Raw genomic sequence first — 9,019 nt, 5'->3', positions numbered from 1 at the left:
CACCCCACAAGGAAAATGTACAAACTCCGTATGGACAGCACCCATGGTCGGGATCGAACCCGGGTCTCTGGCGCTGGATAGAACTAATATTGTGCAGAGACAGGATTAATTAATGTCTTCACCATGAAGAAAGCAATCATAATATATTTGAAATTTACATTCAGCCGGTGGGAGAGAAGAAGTGTCCAAGACATAGAAACATAGAAAATAGGTGCAGGAGTAGGCCATTCGGCCCTTCGAGCCTGCACCGCCATTCAATATGATCATGGCTGGTCATCCAACTCAGTATCCCGTACCTGCCTTCTCTCCATACCCCCTGATCCCTTTAGCCACAAGGGCCACATCTAACTCCCTCTTAAATATAGCCAATGAACTGGCCTCAACTACCTTCTGTGGTAGAGAATTCCACAGATTCACCACTCTCTGTGTGAAAAATGTTTTTCTGATGTAGGTCCTAAAAGATTTCCCCCTTATCCTTAAACTGTGACCCCTTGTTCTGGACTTCCCCAACATCGGGAACAATCTTCCTGCATCCAGCCTGTCCAACCCCTTAAGAATTTTGTAAGTTTCTATAAGATGCCCCCTCAATCTTCTAAATTCTAGCGAGTACAAGCTGAGTCTATCCATGTATTTCAAACTTGAATAAGCAGAATTATGAGAGCTTGGAAGCTGAGGGGGATAAAGTGAACTGTTTATAGTAGATACTACAGCAGTGCTCCTGTTGATAGAACTAGGAACTAGTACAAAATGGGAGCCAAATTATCAATATTGTCAGAGAGATCAAAGTGCACTCCATAGATATGGAGATATTTTTTGCAATTGATAATAAGAGTTGTGCCGAATGGGATGTTTTCCACATGAAGGTCATTAGAGAAGCATAAGAACACTCTCAAGTCTTCCTGAAGGGGTTTCTTTGATTCAACCCTCCCCATTGTCTACAGTGAGAGCCACCAACACTATAGCACAACATAATATTGAAACAAAGATGTGACTCCTGTTGTGCTGAAGCAAAGCAAGAATTTCATTGCCCTATCTGGGACATGTGACAATAAACTCCCTTGAACTTGAACTTGAGAAGAATGGTGTTCTCTTGTCAATTTTGTAAATCAATTTGGATTATGTTTCTACCAAGTGAAGTTTCATTTTATAATTCAGAATATAACTTTTATAACTTATAACATGATAACTTGGAACAAATTCCTTGGTTTAGTTTAGAGATACATCCTTTAGTTTAGTTTAGAGATACAGCGTGAGAACGGGCCCTTCGGACCACCGAGTCCACACCAACCAGCGATCCCTGTACACAAGCACTATCCTACACACACTAGGGATAATTTAAATTTTACCAAAGCCATTTAACCTACACAAACCTGTATGCCTTTGGAGCGTCGGAGGAAACCGGAGCGCCCGGAAAAGAACATACAGACTCCTTACAAATAGTGCCCGTACTCAGGATTGAACCCCAGTCTCTGGCACTGCAAGGCAGCAATTCCACTGCTGGGCCACTGTGCCGCACATCCATGTGTACATACACAGAGATGCTAATGTGTACCGGTTTGTATTCTGGGAATAACAGCTCTTCTCCTTCAATCCTAGGTAATCCACAAAGTACGAAAAGATTACCCACTGCAAACCATATCCAATAGACACCAGTATGTAGCCTAAATATAATTAGTGTTCAAGAAGGAACTGCAGATGCTGGAAGATCGAAGGTACACAAAATTGCTGGAGAAACTCAGCGGGTGCAGCAGCATCTATGGAGCAAAGGAAATAGGCGATGTTTCAGGCCGAAACCCTTCTTCAGACTGATGGGGGGTTTCAGCCCGAAACGTCGCCTATTTCCTTCGCTCCATAGATGCTGCTGCACCCGCTGAGTTTCTCCAGCAATTTTGTGTACCTTAAATATAATTAGTGTTCAGCCTGCCTCATTGCCCTATAGCTTTTGGAACCTTATGACTTTTCTGCAATGCAGATGTTTACTGTATTCTGCATATGACCAGCATGAAGCTGTGCAGCAGCCTTTGTTTTCTGTTCAAGCTGTGATCTTGTGAACAGGCTATTAAAGAGCACATTCAATGTGATATTGTGGGCTTGAACCCAGAGGAAGAAGGTTCACATTCCACTTTGCTGAAAACCGCCTTTGTGTGGATGAGAATCTTGGTTAGCATCACTTACAATTTTATACAGCAACGTTCTTTCAGTCCCTTCGCAGTCGTGGAAGGCGAATGCACAGGGGCGAAAAAAAAAAAAAGCTTTGGGTCCAAAGAATCTCATGGCAATTTTGCAAAGAATATATTTAATCAAACTCCTTCTTCTTGCCTTTGGTGTGCGCAGCCTAATGTTGTAGATCAAGGGTAGACATCCAGGCCAGGGCAGCATCAGTTATGGCTTTGATGCCCTCAGGGAAAAGCCTCAGTGGGCAGTCATTGACGATGTGTGTGATGGTCGGGTCTGGATGTCCACAGTCGCCAGCAGGGCTGTCTGTCATCCCCCACTTATGCAGGTTGCTCTTGCATGGAGGGTGCGGATTCTGTTCAGGGGCAGCCATTGCTTGCGACGGAGGTCAGAACCCGATGGTTTCACCGTGGGGTCAGTGATGACCTCTCCGTTGTTGGGTGTTGGCATCTTTCCAGGCTCTGCGCCACTCATCACACTCCTTGATCTTTCTTGCATCCTTACAACAATTTTTTCTCTTAAAACATTTAACCAATCCCCCTTTTCAAGGCTCCAATTGAACCATGATCCACCATCACCATCAGCCCGTGCATTTCAAGTCTGAACCACATTGGACCAATGGGACAAGCTTCGAAGGGGTATCCCAGTCATATAGCATGGACGAGTTGGGCCGAAGAGCCTCTTTCCATGCTGTATGATTTTGCTCAATCATTTCTTCCGTCATTAGATAATACACCGATGCAGCAGATAACACCACAGCCCCTCAGCTCCAGCAACCTGGTCACGGGCACCCCATGGCATGGCTGATGTGAACATCTTGTGGTCTCCCATTTAGATGATGACATCATCTTTAAGTATTGCTCTGGTTCCTTTAACTCCTGAGATACGCATACATTCCATGGATTTAGCTTATTCTTAGTCTGTCATAGTGTGGGGAAAAAAAGGGTCTTCGGTCTTCCCACTAACTGGTTAGCACGCAAGAAAAGCTTTTCACTGTACCTCAGTACACGTGACAATAAACTAAATTGAACTGAACTCGTCCACACCAATCAACGTCCCATCTACACTAGACCACTACACTGACCTCAAATGCTTTCATTTTGACATTGGCATATTCTCGCTGTAAACTCATTGCTTTCTCCTGACTGCTATTTTCCTTCCACGTTACAAAGATGCGCTGATTGCGAGATTCATTGGCGTCTGTAAATTATCCTTCATAAAGGTCCGTGACAAAAGAATTTACAATATCATTGCGATTTCACAAATGTCCATAGATTAGCTCCTGCGATATGTACTTTCATCATTTATACGGGCGAGAAAAGTCACTTTTGTCATTGTTTCCAATTATTGTCTCTCAGTGTTGACGTACCTGTACTAATTCTATGCTACCAAAAAAATATTCTCTTTTTTCCAGTGGGTCCAAATTGGTTTTTAGTTTTATTTTAAGTTTTAGTTTAAGTAATGAGCTCTGCTGCATTCCGAGTGTTGTGTGCAGTTTGAGCTGCCATTATAGAAAGGATATGGGCTTTGGAGGTTTATCAAGATGCTGCCTAGATTAGTATTAGCTGTAAGGAGAGGGTGGATGAACTCTGATTGTTTTCTCTGGAGCATCGGATGCCGAGAGGGATATACGCTAGACATCTATAAATGGTGTGAACCATAGATAGGGTAGATAGCCAGAACCTTTTTCCTAATGTCAAAGAGCTTTAGCAAAGTGCATAGCTTTAAAGTCAGAAGGGGGGGGGGGAGTTTAAAGATGTATGGGAAAGTTTTTTTTTTATAAGATAAAGTTAGGTGCCTGGAATGCATGCCAGAGATGGTTGTAGAGGCAGTTATAATACAGGCATTTAAGAGGCTTTTAGACCGACACATAAATATGCAAGGAATGGAGGTACTTGCAGGCAGAGAAGAGCACTTGGCATTAGGCACAGCACAAACTTTGTGGACCTAAGGGGCTGTTTCTGTGCTGTACCGTTCTATGTTCTATGCCCCAGTGGTGAAGCAATGACAACAGGATCTGGATTGTAAAACTCCTGGTCTTTTATGTTTGCAAGCCACAATACAAAGGACAAGGGCCGTTTTGGGTGGACAATAATCACCAGCCCGGTACGCCACTCCAAATCTCAAATACAAAGAGAAAAACACGATGAACTGTCTCAGGTTCTTGATCCACAGTGTAAAGTTACATCTTTTTATTCTCTATTTATCACATGGGATGGCACGCATTGCCACGGCTGCACGTTTGGATCAAATTTACAATACCTGTTTATAAATTGGGAATCGTCAAAAAAATGAACATGCTGAGAATAGAAATCGCTGCTCCAATAACAGTGTGTCCACTTGACTTCCCTTTTTGATCAAAGCAACCGAGTTCACTTGTTGTCAGAGGCACTTACAGTTAAGTCAGGCTTTCCCGTGAGATCATAATTGGAAAATATGGAGAAAAGTCACTTAACTGTAAAATGCAAGATTAAACAGAAACATCTGGTGCCGACTTTACTCATCTATAATGAGCAGCGTTACTGGCAATAAAGAGGAATGAGAAATTTTAACAACGTTACCATACACTTCACAGTAATGTGTCTGAACCTACATCGCTTGAAATCAACTTGATTCCCAGGCAACACATATTATCTGAGGAAAAATGCTGTTAGTTAATCAGGTGTAGAATGTACATCAATGAGAGTCTCTAAATCCACCCACTTCTCCAGTTTCTTTCTTCTAGATACATGCTGTGAATTGGCTTTGATGCAGAGGGAGTTTACCGTCCATAGATTATCTGAATGATTGAGCCATCTTTAGTTACATGTTTCCTTTACACTGCAATGGAGTTTCTATTTTGCAATGGAAAGAGCATTACCCGAAAGAACATCAAATGAAGAGCTAATTTTGGAAATGCACATCTCGCAGAATCTTGCATTATAGAATCCTACAGGGCAGAAGGCCATTCAACCCACTGTATTTGTGCCTGTTCATTGAAAGAACTATCCGGTAGTCCTAATTCTTTACTTCGCTGCCTTATCCTTTCCAAGAGGACATTCAAACATCCCAGGGAGCAGATCCCCAGAAAACGAGACAGGTATATACCCACTTCATTTGTAAAATGAAGTAGGCACTCAGATCAAGCAATCAGCCCCAATTTAGCATACGTCCAGCAGCAGGTACCCTCCTCAAATTACAGACCCAGATATTTATAAAATTGTGCATTAGATGGAAGATCCAGCAATTCCACCTTTCCACAACTCTAATTTTCCAACTCCCACAGTTAACTGGAAAGTAAATATTATCCTCATGCCCACTTTGTGTTTTTGTGCCAGGAATTTGGAGGATTTCAGTTGCAGAGACACTTTATATAACTGGTTATTTTCCTTCTGGACGTGAATTCAAGAACTTCACGAGTCTGTGGTTAATTAGCCATTAGACCTCCTGGTCATTCTGAACTACTAATTATGGTGGGTTTCCAGGAAGTCCAGCCACTGCAATTGCTTTTTAATTGGGAGGTGCTCACTTGAAAGGCCTTTATATGCATGTTCCCAACATTTGTTTTCTTATGGTACCATTGCTATTTGGGGAGAAAAGGAATAGGTCACATTTCGGGTCGTGGCCATCATCTGACTGCTGAAGGCTCTGATGAAAGGTCTTGACCTGAAACGTCACCTATTCCTTTTCTCCAGAAATGCTGCCTGACCCGTTGAGTCACTCCAGCACTTTGTGTCAGTCTTTGGTGTAAAACCAACATCTGCAGTTCCTTCCTACACATTTCTATTCGGGGACTGGCTAAAGGAAATGACAGAGGAAATTACACATCAAATAGTCACGGGCACTCCATGGCATGGATGAGGTGAATATCCTGTGATCTCTCAATTAGGCGATGAGATAATCTATTAGGTATTGCTATGGTCCCTTATACACCTGAGATATACATGCATTCCATGGAATTAGCTTATTCTTGACGGTTAAACTCACCGTAAGGCAGCATTCCTCCGGTTTGTCCTTCTGAAAGGAAGTATGTTCATCACCTCCACTGTCCACCCCGTATACATTGTGTCTCACCGTGGGTGGTTATGGTGTCCAAGTCCCAAAGGTAAACTCGTGCAGAATGTATGGCCATTAAAGATGATGTCAAAAACTTTCAAAGGAGTATTAACAAGTTGAGTTAACACGAAGATGGCAGGACAATGCAATGTGGATAGTTGTAAAGTTACTCACTCTGGTGCACAGAACAGAAAAGTCAGTCAAACAGCACAGAAACAGACCCTTCAGCCTAACTTGCCCATGCCGATCAAGATGCCTCACCTACACTAGCCTCACCTGCCTACTTTTGGACCATATCCCTCCAAATCTTTCTTTTGCTCCAAGTTTAATTATCGTACCTGCCTCAACTACCTCCTCGGGCAGCTCATTCTATATTCCCACCACCGTCTGTGTAGAAAATGTTCTCCTCTTCCCCTTTCACCTTAAGCCCATGTCCTCTGGTTCTTGTTTCCACGACTCTGGGTAAAATACTGTGCATTCACCCTATCTATATCCCCTCATGATATTATACACTTCCATTAGATCATCCCTCAGCCTCCTGCATTCCAAGGAATAGTTCTAGCCTGACAAACCTCTTCCTATAGCTCAAGCTATCAAGCCCTAGAAACATCCTCATGAAACTCCTCCACACTCTTTCCAGCTTAACATCCTTCCTATAGCAGGGTGACCAAAATAAATGCAATACTGCAAATGTCTTGTACCACTGTAACAAAATATCTCAACTTCTATACTGAGTACCCCGACTGATGGAGGCCTATGCCCTGAAAGCCTTGTTGACCATTTCTGGAATTTTTTTTTGAGATTGGACATCGAAAGCCAAAAAATAAAATAAAATGCAGATGTCTGAAATAAAAGCAGAAAATGAAAAAGCAGGAACCATGCGCGTGCCTCATTCTCCCCAACAAGCTGCCAGAGGAGGTAGTTAAGACTGGGACTACCCCACCGTTTAAGAAAGTTAGACAGGTACATCGATAGGACACGTTAGAAACATAGAAATTAGGTGCAGGAGTAGGCCATTCGGCCCTTCGAGCCTGCACCGCCATTCAATATGATCATGGCTGATCATCCAACTCAGTATCCCGTACCTGCCTTCTCTTCATACCCTCTGATCCCCTTAGCCACAAGGGCCACATCTAACTCCCTCTTAAATATAGCCAATGAACTGGCCTCGACTACCCTCTGCGGCAGAGAGTTCCAGAGATTCACCACTCTCTGTGTGAAAAAAGTTCTTCTCATCTCGGTTTTAAAGGATTTCCCCCTTATCCTTAAGCTGTGACCCCTTGTCCTGGACTTTCCCCAACATCGGGAACAATCTTCCTGCATCTAGCCTGTCCAACCCCTTAAGAATTTTGTAAGTTTCTATAAGATCCCCTCCCAATCTCCTAAATTCTAGAGTATAAACCAAGTCTATCCAGTCTTTCTTCATAAGACAGTCCCGACATCCCAGGAATCAGTCTGGTGAACCTTCTCTGCACTCCCTCTATGGCAATAATGTCCTTCCTCAGGTTAGGAGGGACATGAACAAAACGCAGGCAGGTGGGATTAGTTGGCCAGTGTGGGCAAGTTGGGCCGAAGGGCCTGTTTCCACACTGTATCACTCGATGACTCTTATACATAAGGCAATGAAAGCTAAAATGTATGCACAGCAAGCAGCTAGTGGAATCAAGATATATGGGGAGAAGGCAGGCACGGGTTATTGATTGGGGACGATCAGCCATGATCACAATGAATGTAGGTGCTGGCTTGAAGGGCCGAATGGCATCATCCTGCACCTATTTTCTATGTTTCTAAGCAAATAGGAATTAAAATAGTATGTTATTACAGTATGAGAATACAGGTGTAAATATATTGCTTTACAGTGTCTTAATGCTACTGTATGGAGAACATTGTATAGAGTTTGAATCTCTAACATTCCTCCTGCCTCTCAGCAAGAATTCACCAGACCACTTCAAAGGATGCCATGCATGCCTTATGGGGAGAGATTGCATGATCTCTCGAGTTTTGAAGGAGTAGTCAGTTCTCAAGGGTGCAGGAAAGAACTGCAGATGCTGGTTTAAATCAAAGGTAGACACAAAATGGTGGAGTAACTCGCTCCAGAGATGCTGCCTGTCCTGCTGAGCTACTCCAGCATTTTGAGTCTATTTTCAGTGTCAGGGATGGTACTGGAAACAGTTTTGACTCATACGTGAGCGGGCCATCAACCAATCTCACAAGTTATAGTAGAATTAGGCCATTCGGCCCATCGAGTCTACTTCGCCATTCAATCATGGCTGATCTCTGCCTCCAAATCCCATTTTCCTGCCATCTCCCCATAACCATTGACACCAGTTCTAATCAAGAATTTGTCTGCCTTAAAAATATCCACTGACTCGGCCTCCACAGACCTTTGTGGCAATGAGTTCCACAGATTACCCTCTGACTAAAGAAGTTACTCCTCACCTCCTTTCTAAAAGAGCACCCTTTAATTCTGAGGCTATTGCCTCTGATCCCACTCTCCCACCAGTGGAAACATCATTTCCACATCCTCTCCTTCTATGCCTTTCATTATTCTGCATGTTTCAATGAGGACCCCCTCAACCTTCTAAACTCCAGGGAGTAGAGGCCCGGTGCTGTCAAACAATCATATGCTAACCCATTCATTCCTGTAATCATTCTTGTAAACCTCCTCTGAACCCACTCCAGAACCAGCACATAGAAACATAGAAAATAGGTGCAGGAGTAGGCTATTCGGCCCTTCGAGCCTGCACCATTCGCCATTCAATATGATCATGGCTGATCATCCAACTCAGTATCCTGTAGCTGCCTTCTC

Source organism: Leucoraja erinacea, chromosome 6, assembly GCF_028641065.1.
Source record: "Leucoraja erinacea ecotype New England chromosome 6, Leri_hhj_1, whole genome shotgun sequence".
NCBI lineage: Eukaryota > Metazoa > Chordata > Chondrichthyes > Rajiformes > Rajidae > Leucoraja > Leucoraja erinaceus.
The sequence above is the reverse complement of the archived record's forward strand: the minus strand, read 5'-3'. Positions refer to the sequence as shown.